Source organism: Neophocaena asiaeorientalis, unplaced genomic scaffold (assembly GCF_003031525.2).
Source record: "Neophocaena asiaeorientalis asiaeorientalis breed wild unplaced genomic scaffold, Neophocaena_asiaeorientalis_V1.1 scaffold58, whole genome shotgun sequence".
Classification (NCBI taxonomy): Eukaryota; Metazoa; Chordata; class Mammalia; order Artiodactyla; family Phocoenidae; genus Neophocaena; species Neophocaena asiaeorientalis.
The window spans coordinates 368,180-383,862 of NW_020172644.1; the positions used below are offsets into that span (position 1 = coordinate 368,180).

The 15,683-nt window shown below is 39.1% G+C and overlaps 1 non-coding gene and 2 pseudogenes across 1 annotated transcript; 1 reads left to right on the plus strand and 2 right to left on the minus strand.

Moving 5' to 3' along the window:
- Positions 1–738: 738 nt before the first annotated feature.
- LOC112395995 (periodic tryptophan protein 1 homolog pseudogene) lies at positions 739–4,342 on the minus strand (annotated as a pseudogene).
- Positions 1,705–1,778, plus strand: TRNAW-CCA (transfer RNA tryptophan (anticodon CCA)). Its single transcript has one exon. It is a non-coding gene; the product is annotated as a tRNA-Trp (tRNA).
- A 506-nt stretch (positions 4,343–4,848) lies between the features above and the next one.
- On the minus strand, positions 4,849–5,982 carry LOC112395996 (periodic tryptophan protein 1 homolog pseudogene; annotated as a pseudogene).
- Between the last annotated feature and the right edge of the window lie 9,701 nt (positions 5,983–15,683).

Sequence of the window (15,683 nt, forward strand, 5' to 3'; positions counted from 1 at the left end):
GACTTCATAGGAGCCTGGGCCAGACCTACCTGCTGGTCTTAGAGGGTCTCCTGGGAAGGTGGAGGGCAGCTGTGGCTCACTGTGAGGATAAGGACACCAGTGGTGGGCCTACTGGGGAGCATCCATCAGTGTGAACTGTCCTGGAGACTGCCATTTTGGGACCAAGACCTGGCCCACCCCAAAAGCCTGTGGACTCCAGTGCTGGGACGCCTCAGGCCAAACAATAGGGCAGGAACACAGCCCCACCCATCAGCAGACAGGCTGCCTAACAACGTCCTGGGCCCACAGCCACCTCTTGACACGCCCCTAGACATGGCCCCACCCACCAGAGGGCCAAGACCCAGCTCCACCCACCAGTGCCCAGGCACTGGCCCCTCCCACCAGGAAGCCTGCACAAGCCTCTAGACCGGCCTCATCCACCAGGGGCAGACACCAGAAGCACGAAAACTAAGATCCGGCAGCCTGTGGAACCAAGTCAGCAGACACAGATCATAACCTACCCTGGGACCAGCTGGTCCCTGGCCCTTGGGTGACAAGAGGCAAGTGTACTGCTGGGACTCATAGGACACCTCCCATAGAGGGCCCCTTATCCAAGGTTGAGAAACATAACTAACCTTCCATATATATAAAAATACAAATATAAATGTAGACAAAATGAGATAGCAAAGGAATATGTTCCAGACAAAAGAACAAGTCAAAACCCCAGAAGAACAACTAAGTGGCATAGAGATAGGCTATCTACCTGAGGAAGAGTTCAGAGTAGTGATCATAACGATGATCCAAGAACTCAGGGAAAGAATGGATGCACAGAGCGATAAGCTACAAGAAGTTTTTAACAAAGAGTTAGAAAACATAAAGAACAGCCAGAGTTGAAGAATACAATAACTGCAATGAAAAACACACTAGAAGGAATCAATAGCAGAATATATGAGGCAGAAGAATGGATAAGTGAGCTGGAAGACAGAATGGTGGAAATCACTGCCATGGAACAGAATAAAGAAAAAGAAATGAGGACAGTTTAAGAGACCTCTGGGACAACATCAAATGCACCAACATTCACATTATAGGGGTCCCAGAAGAAGAGAAAGAAAGAGCCTGAGAAAGTAATAGCTGAAAACTTCCCTAACAACAGAAAGGAAACAGTCACCCAAGTCCAGGAAGTGCAGAGAGTCTCATATAGGATTAACCCAAGGAGGGACATGCTGAGACACATAGTAATCAAACTGATGAAAATTAAAGATAAAGAGAAAATATTAAAAGCAGCCAGGGAAACCAGCAAATAACATGTAATGGAATCCCCATAAGGTTATCAGCTAATTTTTCAGCAGAAACTCTGCAGGCCAGAGGGGATGGCACAATACATTTAAAGTGATGAAAGGGAAAAACCTACAACCAAGAATACTCTACCCAGCAAGGCTCTCAGATTTGATGGAGAAATCAAAAGCTTTACAGATAAGCAGAAGCTAAAAGAATTCAGCACCACCAAACCAGCTATATAACAAATGCTAAAAGAACTTCTCTAGGCAGAAAAGGCCACAACTAGAAACACGAAACCTACAAATTGGGAAAGGTCACTAGTAAAGGCAAACATATAGTAAAGGTAGGAAATCATTCACATACAAATATAACATCTAAACCAGTAATCATGAGGAGAAGAGTGCAAATGCAGGATATCTGAAATTAAGAGACCAGCAATTTGAGACCTCCCTGGTGGTCCAGTGGTTAAGACTCCATGCTCCCAATGCAGGAGGGCCCAGGTTCAATCCCTGGTCAGGGAACTAGATCCCACATGCTGCAACTAAGAGCCCGCATGCTGCAACTAAAGATCCCACATGCTGTGACTAAAGATCCTGCATGCCGCAACGAAGATGCTGTGTGCCACATCTAAGACTTGGCGCAGCCAAATAAATAAATAAATGTTAAGAAAAAGAGACCGGCAACTTAAAACAATCATATATATATACAGACTTCTATATCAAAACCTCATGGTGACCACAAACCAAAAATCTATAATAGATATACCACCACACACAAAAGAAAAAGGAATCCAAACACAATACTAAAGATAGTCATCAAATCACAGGATAAGAGAATAAAAGAGGAAAGGAATAAAAAAGACCTACAAAAACAAATCCAAAACAATTAACAAAATGGCAATAAGAATATACATATTGATAATTACCTCAAATGTAAATGGATTAAATGCTCCAACCAAAAGACACAGACTGGCTGAATGGATACAAAAACAAGACCTGTATATATGCTGTCTACAAGCGAGGCACTTCAGATCTAGAGACACACATACAGACTGAAAGTGAGGGGATAAAAAAAGGTATTCCATGCAAATAGAAATCAAAAGACACCTGGAGTAGCAATACTCATATCAGACAAAATAGACTTTAAAATAAAGACTGTTACAAGAGACAAAGAAGGACACTACATAATGATCAAGGGATCAATCCAAGAAGATATAACAATTCCAAATAACATGCACTCAACATAGGAGCACCTCAATATATAAGGCAAATATTAACAGACATAAAAGGAGAAATTGACACTTATACAATAATAGTGGGGAACTTTAACAACCCATTTTCATCAATGGACAGATCATCAAGACAGAAAATCAATAAGAAAACACAGGCCTTAAATGACACATTAGACCAGATGGACTTAATTGATATTTATAGAGCATTCCATCCAAAAGCAGCAGAATATACATTCTTTTAAAGTGCAGGTGGAACATTCTCCAGGATAGATCACATGCTGGGCCACAAAGCAAGCCTCAGTAAATTTAAGAAAACTGAAATCATATCAAGCATCTTTTCTGACCACAACACTATGAAATTAGAAATCAACTACAAGAAAAAAACTGCAAAAAACAAACACATGGAGGCTAAACAATATGCTACTACACAACCCATGGATTATTGAAGAAATCAAAGAAGAACTCAAAAAATATCTAGAGATAAATGAAAATGAAAACACAGTGATCCAAAACCTATGGGATGCAGCAATTCTAAAAGCAATTCTAAGAGGGATGTGTATAGCAATACAAGCTTACCTCAGGAAACAAGAAAAATCTCAAACAACCTTACACCTAAAGCAACTAGAGAAAGAAGAACAAACAAAACCCAAAGTTATTTAAAGGAAAGAAATCATAAAGATCAGAGCAGAAATAAGTGAAATAGAGATGAAGAGCACCATAGAAAAGATCAATGAAACGAAAACTGATTCCTTGAAAAGATAAACAAAATTGATAAACCTTAAGCCAAACTCATCCAGAAAAAAAGGGAGAGGGCCTGAATCAGAAATGAAAAAGGAGAAGTCACGACCGGCACTACAGAAATACCAAGGATCATAAGAGTCTACTACGAAAAACTATATTCCAATAAAATGGACAGATTCTTCACATACTTGTCTGCTGATGCAGTCACAAGACAGCCCTTGATTTGACTGCTTAGATCAAGACGAGAAATTTCATCATTGTGTGCATTAAGTGTAAAAACTGGCTTATCTGAGCATGCATCCAAATTATATACAAAACCGTCATCTGTACTGGCCAAAAAATGACAAGGTGAAAAGTGATTCCAAGTCACTCTCAATCTGCCCACTGAATCGCCACATTTGATGGCTTTCCTCTGGACTTCGGCAGTCATATAAAGCCACTGACTTATCATATGATCCAGAAATCAGAGTCTGTGTTTCAAATGGATGAAACTGGAGAGTCTGGATCTTGTCTGTATGTATGGCAAGGCTGGCTGCTGGTTTCCCCAAGGACGTATCCCACAGAATAACAGTGTTATCAGCTGATGCACTGGCCAGCACATTTCTGATCAGCTTATTCCAAGAAAGGTCAAGGACAGCATCGGTATGCCCATCTGCTGAGGAATTCATCTTTCCTTTCTTTTTCTTCTTTTTTGATAGCTTATTTCTAAATGTAAAGACTGGCTCTAAAGAGTTCCACTATATCGAAATCCCACACTTCAATGACGGGGGTCATGTTTCCCACAGCAATGTAATTTCCAGTTGAATCATCTGGGCTAGGATCAAAATTCAGCCATTCCACACTCAAAGGGTATGCAGACAACAGGATATCATGCTGGACATAAAAAGAATCTTCTTATTGATTATAAACATGTACCTCTAAATTGCATTGGTCCTGTTTGGCTCTGCCACAAACTATGAGAATGTCATTGGGCTTAATCAAGAAAACTTCACATTCGTACTGCTCTGTATCTTTCAGAGTAACATAAGGATCTTGATCATTACTCCCATAGACTGTAAGACCCAAAAGAGATTCACCAAGAGTTTCAGTAAAAACTGAAATCATATCAAGCATCTTTTCTGACCACAACACTATGAAATTAGAAATCAACTACAAGAAAAAAACTGCAAAAAACAAACACATGGAGGCTAAACAATATGCTACTACACAACCCATGGATCATTGAAGAAATCAAAGAAGAACTCAAAAAATATCTAGAGATAAATGAAAATGAAAACACAGTGATCCAAAACCTATGGGATGCAGCAATTCTAAAAGCAATTCTAAGAGGGATGTGTATAGCAATACAAGCTTACCTCAGGAAACAAGAAAAATCTCAAACAACCTTACACCTAAAGCAACTAGAGAAAGAAGAACAAACAAAACCCAAAGTTAGTTAAAGGAAAGAAATCATAAAGATCAGAGCAGAAATAAGTGAAATAGAGATGAAGAGCACCATAGAAAAGATCAATGAAACGAAAACTGATTCCTTGAAAAGATAAACAAAATTGATAAACCTTAAGCCAAACTCATCAAGAAAAAAAGGGAGAGGGCCTGAATCAGAAATGAAAAAGGAGAAGTCACGACCGGCACTACAGAAATACCAAGGATCATAAGAGTCTACTACGAAAAACTATATTCCAATAAAATGGACAGATTCTTCACATACTTGTCTGCTGATGCAGTCACAAGACAGCCCTTGATTTGACTGCTTAGATCAAGACGAGAAATTTCATCATTGTGTGCATTAAGTGTAAAAACTGGCTTATCTGAGCGTGCATCCAAATTAGATACGTCATCTGTACTGGCCAAAAAATGACAAGGTGAAAAGTGATTCCAAGTCACTCTCAATCTGCCCACTGAATCGCCACATTTGATGGCTTTCCTCTGGACTTCGGCAGTCATACAAAGCCACTGACTTATCATATGATCCAGAAATCAGAGTCTGTGTTTCAAATGGATGAAACTGGAGAGTCTGGATCTTGTCTGTATGTATGGCAAGGCTGGCTGCTGGTTTCCCCAAGGACGTATCCCACAGAATAACAGTGTTATCAGCTGATGCACTGGCCAGCACATTTCTGATCAGCTTATTCCAAGAAAGGTCAAGGACAGCATCGGTATGCCCATCTGCTGAGGAATTCATCTTTCCTTTCTTTTTCTTCTTTTTTGATAGCTTATTTCTAAATGTAAAGACTGGCTCTAAAGAGTTCCACTATATCGAAATCCCACACTTCAATGACGGGGGTCATGTTTCCCACAGCAATGTAATTTCCAGTTGAATCATCTGGGCTAGGATCAAAATTCAGCCATTCCACACTCAAAGGGTATGCAGACAACAGGATATCATGGTGGACATAAAAAGAATCTTCTTATTGATTATAAACATGTACCTCTAAATTGCATTGGTCCTGTTTGGCTCTGCCACAAACTATGAGAATGTCATTGGGCTTAATCAAGAAAACTTCACATTCGTACTGCTCTGTATCTTTCAGAGTAACATAAGGATCTTGATCATTACTCCCATAGACTGTAAGACCCAAAAGAGATTCACCAAGAGTTTCAGTATCTGGGTCACCTTCTTCATTATATTTATCTAAGTCATACTCAGCCAGCTCATCATCATCCAGCGTCCTGTCATCCTCTGGGTCACCATCCTCCAGGGGCTCCCGAGGTCGGGCCTGGGTACAGGCACCCTGCATGCCATCTTCTGAAGGATCACCTGTCTCCTCTTCATCACTGCCACCTTTTTCTGGTAATTTTTCCTTTGCTTCAGCAATAAGACGTTTCACTTCCTTTTCACTAAGCTCTACAGATTATTCTAGGTAGAAGAAATGAACAGGGGCTTCCCTGGTGCCACAGTGGTTAAGAATTTGCCTGCCAATCCAGGGGACACGGGTTTGAGCCCCAGTCCGGGAGGATCCCACATGCCACGGAACAACTAAGCCCACGCGCCACAACTACTGAGCCTGCACTCTGAAGCCCGCAGGCCACAACTACTGAAGCTCGCGGGCCTAGAGCCGATGCTCCGCAGCAGGAGAGGACACCGCAGTGAGAAGCCCGCACACCAGAACAAAGAGCAGTCCCCACTCGCCACAACTAGAGAAAGCCCCTGTGCAGCAACAAAGACACAACACAGCCAAAAAATCTTAGTAAGAAAAGAGTGTAAAGCAACCTAGTAATAATTAAAAAAAAAAAAAAAAAAGAAATGGAAAGATTCTTAGAGAGGTACAATCTCCCGAGACTTAACCAGGAAGAAATAGAAAATATGAACAGACTAATTACAAGTACTGAAATTGAATCTGTGATTTAAAAACTCCCAACAAATGAAAATCCAGGACCAGACAGCTTCACAAACGAATTCTACCAAACATTTAGACAACAGTTAACACCTATCCTTCTGAAACTATTCCAAAAAATGGCAGAGGAAGGAACACTTCTGAACTCATTCTACGAGGCCAGCATCACCCTGATACCAAATCAGACAAAGATATCCCAAAAAAGAAAATTACAGGCCAATATCACTGATGAACATAGACGCAAAAATCCTCAACAAAATACTAGCAAACCGAATTCAACAATACATTAAAAGAGTCATGCACCATGCTGAGTGGGATTTATCCCAGGGATGCAAGGACTTTTAAAATTTATTTATTTTTATTTTTAATTTTTTTTGGCCATGCTGCCCAGCTTGAGGGATCTTAGTTCCCTGACCAGGGATTGAACCTGTGCCCCCTGCAGTGGAAGTACAGAGCAAGGACTTTTCAATATCTGCAAATCAATCAGTGTGAGGCACCACATTAACAAATTGAAGAATAAAAACCGTAAGATCATCTAAATAGACGCAGAAAAAGCTTTTGATAAAATTCAACACCCATTTATGATAAATACTCTCCAGAAAGTGGGCATACAGGGAACCTACCTCAACATAATAAAGGCCATATACGACAAACCCACAGCCAACATCATTCTCAATGGTGAAAAGCTGAAACCATTTCCTCTAAGACCAGGAACAAGACAAGGATGTCCACTCTTGTGACTTTTATGCAACATATTTCTGGAAGTCCTAGCCATGGCAATCAGAGAAGAAAAAGAAATAAAAGGAATCCAAATTGGAAAAGAAGTAGTAAAACTGTCACTGTTTGCAGATGACATGGTAATACACATAGAAAATCCTACAGACGCTACCAGAAAACTACTAGAGCTCATCCATGAATTCAGTAAGTCGCAGGATACAAAATTAATACACAGAAATCTGTTGCATTTCTATATATACACTAACAATGAAAGATCAGAAAAGAGAAATTAGGGAAACAATCCCATTTACCATCACATCAAAAAGAATAAAATACCTAGGAATAAACCTACCTAAGGAGGCAGAAGACCTGTACTCTGAAAACTATAAGAAGCTAATAAAAGAAACTGAAGATGACACAAACAGATGGAAAGATGTACCGTGTTCTTGGACTGGAACAATCAATGTTGTCAAAATGACAATACTACCCAGAGCAATCTACAGATTCAAGGCAATCCCTATCAAATTACCAATGGCATTTTTCACAGAACTAGAACAAATAATTTTTAAATTTGTATGGAAACACGAAAGACCCCAAATAGTCAAAGCAATCTTGAGAAACAAAAAAAGAGCTGGAGGAATCAGGCTCCCTGACTTCAGACTATACTACAAAGCCATAGTCATCAAAACAATATAGTACTTGCACAAAAACAGAAATACAGATTAATGGAATAGGATAGAAAGCCCAGAAATAAATCCATACACCTATGGTCAATTAATCTATGACAAAGGTGGCAAGAGTATACAGTGAAGAAAAGACAGTCTCTTCAATAGGTGGTGCTGGGAAAATTGGACAGCTACATGTAAAAGAATGAAATTAGAACATTCTCTAACACCACACACAAAACAAACTCAAAATGGATTAAAGTCCTAAATGTAAGACCACATACTATAAAACTCCTAGAGGAAAACATAGGCAGAACATTCTTTGACATAAATCACAGCAATGTCTTTTTGGATGTGTCACCTAGAGTAATGGGAATAAAAACAAAAATAAACAAATGGGACCTAATAAACTTAAGAGCTTTTGCACAGCAAAGGAAACCGTAAAACAAAAAGACAACATACAGAATGGGAGAAAATATTTGCAAATGATGTGACCGACAAGAGGTTAATCTCCAAAATATACCAAAAAAAGAATACAACTCAATATCAAAAATACAAACAACCCAATCAAAAAATGGGCAGAGGATCTAGATACACATTTCCCCAAAGAAGACATACAGATGGCCCACAGGCACATGAAAAAATGTTCAACATTGCTGATTATTAGAGAAATGCAACTCAAAACTACAACGAGGTATCACGTCACACCGGTCAGAATGGCCATCATGAGAACATCTACAAATAATAATTGCTGGAGAGGGTGTGGAGAAAAAGGAACCCTCCTACACTGTTGGTGGGAATGTAAATTGGTACACCACTATGGAGAACACTATAGATGTTCCTGAAAAAACTAATAGAGTTACCATATGATCCTGCAATCCCACTCCTGGACATATACTCAGAGAAAGCCATAATTCAAAGAGATATGTGCACCCCAATGTTCATAGTATCACTATTTACAATAGCCAAGATGTGGGAACAACCTAAGTGTCATTGCCAGAGGAATGGATAAAGAAGGTGTGGTATATTTATACAATGGGTATTACTCAGCCATAAAAGAGAATGAAATAATGTCATTTGCAGCAACACAGATGGACCTAAAGATTATCATCCTAAATGAAGTAAACCAGACAAAGAAAGACAAATATCATATCGCTTATATGTGGAATCTATATTAAAAAATGATACAAATGAACTTATATACAAAATAGAAATAGACCCACAGACACAGAAAACAAACGTATGGTTACCAAAGGGGAAAAGGGGGAGGAGGGACAAATTAGGAGTTTGGGATTAACATATACACACTACTATATATAAAATAGATAACCAACAAGGACCTACTGTATAGCACAGGGAACTATACTCAATGTTTTGTAATAACCTATAAGGAAAAAGAACCTGAAAAAAATAGATATTTATGTATGTATAACTGAATCACTTTGCTGTCCTGAAACTAACACAACATTGTAAATGAACTATACAAAGGAAGGAAGGGAGGGAGGGAGATGTGATTCTCAACAGTTCCTTACATTGGGTAAGCAATAGTTAAAGGAAGTATTACAGAGCCACGCTTTACCTCTGAGCTGTACAATTTGACAACACATATTTAAACTTTATTCCTGAGTTTTGCTACCCAAACTTCCCCTATTTTTCATTTCTTTCTTTTTTTTTTTTTTTTTTGGTTGCGGTACACGGGCCCATGGTTGTGGTACACGGCCTCTCCCATTGCGGTGCAGAGGCTCCGGACGCGCAGGCTCAGCGGCCATGGCTCACGGGGCCCAGCCGCTCTGCGGCATGTGGGATCTTCCCGGACCGGGGCACGAACCCGTGTCCCCTGCATCGGCAGGCGGACTCTCAACCACTGCACCAGCAGAGAAGCCCTATTTTTCATTTCTTGAGTCAATCCATTCTTGGCCATCTGGAGCTAGGTCTCAAGTAATTTTTTTTTCCGAGAAGAGTGTATAAATGACATAACTTTTGAGGCATGGTATACCTGAGGATATATTTTTGTTACATATACTTATGAGAGCTATCTAAACACCATGGGAATTGCCCTTGGACTCACTTCCTATTCATTTGGATGACAGCTGACTTTCCATCTCAGATCTACACCTAGATGGCAGGTTGATGTCACACAGCTCGTAGTCTAATTCCTACTGGTTTTCATCTAATACTACTCAAAGACTTTGATACAGTCTTCCCCACCTGTGCTCATGCTACCATTAGTTCCCACATCCAGTCTCATTTTGTCAGTTTTCAAGAAATTTTGATTTCTGCAACGATGTAGAAAGAGGTCTTGATGGTGTACAGCAGGATCTCTCAACTTTGGCGCTCTTGACATGCGGGGGTAGATAATTCTTTGCTGTGGGGGGCTGTCCTGTGCCTCATAGGATGTTTGGCAGCATCTCTGGCCCCTGCCCCTTAGATGCCAGTTCCACCTTCCCCACACGCTGTGACAACTAAAAAAGTCTCCAGCCATTGCCAAATATCCTGATGTAGAGTGGGCCCAGCATCCCAGCTGTCTCCGAAAGAGGAAGCTGCACTTAGAAGTATGGCTGCCCCATTTCCTGGTTGGTGTCCCTCTTGTATTTTTGATCCAGGCAACAGTTAATAAAGGAGAGCGGAGAATCTTTTTATTTTTAGGTAGGCATGCCTGCCCATTTCTAATGACATTATATAGGTAGTCCACCAGGCATGTTCCCCGTCCAGTGCTGTCATCCTTATAGCTCATGACTCTTCCTCCCAACTTCTGAGATTAGGTCAGCTATGAGTGTCAAATACTTATCTTATGTGTCTTCACAGTTATTTTAATGTGACAGAGACTACTGAAACCTTTTAAACAGGAGCACATCAAAATCTTTAGAAGAACTTCCGATTCATTTAGCAATATTCTTATATAGAACATAATAATAGGTATAAATGTTAATAGGTATAGTAGGTGGTTAAGAGATTGATAGTATAGTATATGGTATTCTACTTTTGCTAAGGGGTAGCTATATCTTATAATTACATACCTAATTTTTTCTCTAATTTATAGTATATATATATTTTTTTCCTTAATGGCAATACTTTTTTTTTTGATAAGTTGACATTCCATTTTTTTCTTTTTACCTTTTGACCCCCTTCACCCATTTCTCCCACCCCAGCCCCCCATCTCAACACTGATCTGTTCTCTGTTCTATGAGATTTTTTGCTTTGTTATTTTTGTTTTTTAGATTCCACATATAAGAGAGACAATATGGTATTTGTCTTTCTCTGTCTGACTTATTTCAGTTAGCATAATGTCCTCAGGGTTCATTGATGGTGTCATAAATGGCAAGATTTCCTTTTTTTTAATGGCTGAATAATATTCCATTGTATATACACAGTCATCCTTTGGTATCCGAGGGAGGCTGGTTCCAAAACTCCCATTGGATTACAAATCCATGGATGCTCAAGTCTCTTCTATAAAATTGTGTAGTACTGCATATAACCTATGTACATCCTACCATATACTTTATTTTTTAAATAATTTTATTCAACACTACAATTCAATAACCTTGCCTCTGCCAGAGATTTGTGTTTAATTCTTTTATAAAAATTTTTATTGGAGTATAGTTGATTTCAACGTTGTGTTACCTTCTGCTGTACAGCAAAGTGAATCAGTTATACATATACCTATATCTGCTCTTTAAGATTCTTTTCCCATGTCTTTATGGAGTATTGAGTAGAGTTCCCTGTGCTATACAGTAGGTCCTTATTAGTTGTCTATTTTATATATAGTAACATGTATATGTCAATCCCAATTATCCCTCTGCCCTTTCCCCCCGGTAACCATAAGACTGTGGTGACTCTATTTCTGTTTTGTAAATAAGTTCATTTGTACCATTTTTTTCGATTTCACATATAAGTGATATTTGTCCTTTTCTGACTTACTTCACTCAGTATGACAATCTCTAGGTCCATCCACGTTACTGCAAATGTCATTACTTACTTCTTTTTTATGGCTGAGTAATATTCCATTGTATACATGTACTACATCTTCTTTAGCCATTCATCTGCTGACGGACATTTAGGTTGCTTCCATGTCCTGGCTTTTGTAAATAGTGCTGCTATGAACATTGAGGTGCATGTATCTTTTTGAATTACTGTTTTCTCTGGGTATATGCCCAGGAGTGGCATTGTAGGATCATATGGCAACTCTATTTTTAGTTTTTTAAGGAACCTTCATAGTGGTTGTACCAATTTCCCACCTACAATGTAGAAGGGTTTCCTTTTCTCCACACCCTCTCCAGAATTTATTGTTTGTAGATTTTTTGATGATGGCCATTCTGACCCGTGTGAGGAGGTGTCTCAATGTAGTTATGATTTGCTTCCCATATACTTTAGATAATCTCTAGATCACTTTTAATACCTAGTACAATGTAAATGCTATGTATGTAAATAGTTGCTGGAGTGAGGCAAATTCAAGTTTTGCTTTTTGGAACTTTCTAGAATTTTTTTTCAAATATTTTTGATCTGTGTTTGGTTGAATTTGTGGATGCAGAACTTGTGGATTAGAGGGCTGACTGTATACCACAATTTCTTTATCCACTCATCCACTGATGGACACTTAGGTTGTTTCCATATCTTGGTTATTTTAAGTAATGCTTCAGTGAACATGGGGTTGCATATATCTATATAATTTACAGTATATTAAAGTTAACAGAGTTCTAAAACCTAATTAACAGAAAACATTGGTGTTGCAGAATTGCTTCTGGGCCAACCTTTTCTCTTTTTTCTAGCCCACCTGCATAATTTACCATATTAAGCAGTCCTTTACACAAGGCACTTTAGAAAAGAAAAAGAAGTAATAGTGGTGTGAGAAAAAAAGGGAAGAGATGGAAATGGCTCAGTCTATCTTCTTTTGCTTCCCTCAGCCCAGCGTGGAGATTCGCAGTTTAGGCTTTCTTTCCCTCTGGGTGGACATGACTTACAGTGGATACAGTGTTGGTGTCTTTTTCTCTGGTTCTCATCTTTCCTAGCCTGGAGAGAGATTATCTGGATTGGCTCACAGATCACCATCCCAGGGTGTACTGTCTGGTGCAGCAGGTCTGTGAACATGCAGGGGTCAGAGCCTACACAGTGTTCTTGCCCTAGCTCCTGCACATCAGAGCACAATCAAGCTTCACGCATTCCTTCTCCCCAAGGCTGTTACAACAGAAATGGGGTGAGGGACAGTTGGCTCTCACTTCTTTATTTCCTTCAAAAACTCACTCAGTAAGAGGAGCTGGGGAATCTATCGACTTTCTCAAAGATTAATTTAATAAATCAAAACATTCTTCTGATTGGGTGGTGTTGACCACTGTAGAGTTGTTTTTGGTTCATGATCTATTCTGAGCAAAAACATACTGTCTGAACCCTGAATATTAGTAAGGCCTTGATTTCTATTTTCAAGAAGAAAAGGGCCATAACAATTCTTGATAAAGAAAAATCTCCCAAATCCAGACTAATGCCTGCTTTATCTTTTTCATCTCAGATACCAAGGTTAGATAGACACAAATTGAACTTTAAGGAGTATCCCATTCAATAAACAACAAATATTAAAATTTCTCATGATTTTACAATATACTCAAAGTAGCAGGCCAGTTTTACAGCTAGAGTCATCATATATCTACAGATAGCAATAATATATATACATTTTTGGCCACGCCGCATGGCATGCAGGATCCTAGTTCCCCAACCAGGGATTGAACCCGTGCCCCCTGCAGTGAAAGCACAGAGTCGTCCCAACCACTGGACCACCAGGGAAGTCCCCAGATAGAAATAACATTAAAACAATGTTTCCCATCTTGTGCTCAATAAGTGATAGAATTAAATAAGAATGTTCTCTAGATTTTTATTTATAAAAAAGTCTGTTAGTTTAGGCATCACATAATGAAACGATGAAATTTCTAGGCTTTAATCCACTCACCAATTGCCTTTGCTTTCCACAGGGTATGTGTGTGAGGTTTCTTCCAAGATTCTTTCACAAACATCACAATGATCCCTAGGGAGGAGAACAGGTATTTTCCCCATTTTATAAATGATGAAGCCAACAGTCAGAGAAACTGAAGTGATCCATCTAATCTACCATACAAGGCAGGATACAGGCAGGGCTGGAACCCAGACTAATCCAGTGGAGTCTTTTCTGCTCCACTGCACTGCCTGCGTGGTAAGTCACTTCACTTTATCAAGCAGTGAAAGACACAAAAATCGTCTTTGACCGAACCAAACAGGCTCATTTCCTGATAATTTAACTTGGTTAATTTATTATGCAAAACTTTATTAACAATTTATTTGTTTGAAAAATCTATACCTTCCTGGCAAATAAATTTTGCTAGAAAATGGGATTGTTGATTTTTCTTTGAAGGTCTTAAAGGTCTACATTTGCTACTAGAAGATCTGTTTAGATTTAATGCAAGAAAAACTGATTATTAACAAAAATGTAGTAATAGCTGAGCTGGTGATTCTGTTTTTATTATCAAAAGTTAGTTAAAAACTAATAGTTATGTTGCATACTCTGCTCCACTCTGCAGCCAACCCCTGTCCTTAGAAACATACATTTCAGGCTTCCCTGGTGGCGCAGTGGTTGAGAGTCCGCCTGCCGATGCAGGGGACATGGGTTCATGCCCCGGTCCGGGAAGATCCCACATGCCGCGAAGTGGCTGGGCCTGTGAGCCATGGCCGCTGGGCCTGCGTGTCCGGAGCCTGTGCTCCGCAACATTTCAATATTTGAGTTACTTGTGAAAAATCACAAGTTAAAATCTGAGACTATGAAGCCCGGCTTAAAACGTCAAAATAAAACATAACTATTGGTATTGTTCTTTAATATCTGAACAAAAGGAATGTTTGATTTGGAGATGCCAAAGCAAGTCCCAAATGCTGCATGCTCTTGGTTATGTTTTAATTTAAAGACAGCTGTGAAATAGCTTTATACTAATTTGATTTTTTTATATTAAATAAGAATGAAATGGAAATTGGTGATTTACTTGACAGATATTGGACGCTGAAAACTAAATAATTGTTCTAAAAGCATTAGCTCAACACTGATTTGAAATGCCTGCTTTGTAATTAGTCATGAGTGAAATGTATGTTTAATTCAAGTTATGTTTCTGGTTTATATTAGCATGACTTGATTATAAAGTAAAGGAAAAATACAATCCAAGTATCTCTGCAAGCCCCTGAGTTCCTTTCATCCTCAAACACTAGTTAGGTTGATTTTTTTAAAAAACTCTTGTTAGTCTCTTGATTATAGATATTCCTTACTATTCTACTTTCTAATTGGGCAAATCTGATCTTGATAATACAGTAAATGAAGGTGTGTGTGTGTGTGTGTGTGTGTGTGTGAAAAATCAGGAAGCATTCAACTTTCAGGTTAAAAAAGTAAAGGAGACTTCCTAAGTGAAAGTTTTAAGGTACCTATTGCTTCTTTTAAAACAAAAACTTCCAGTACATTGATTTTATTGGCTGAATGATGATGGATTTGTGGCTTCTTGGAATAGATTCTTTGGTTCCATTGAAGTCAGTGCATTCATTGAGCATCTACTTTGTGGCGGGTCCTGTGTAAATGGAGAGCAGTCTGGTTCAGTCTGGAAGACATGTGCAGCTTGTTTTATTTCTCAGCCCAGACGTGGAGTATAGGTGAACTAGTTACATATCACTCTACCCCTACATGGGGCAAGCTAAAGCTCTCCCTGATGGAGAAACTTGGTGGAATTCTTGAGGTAAGAAAAT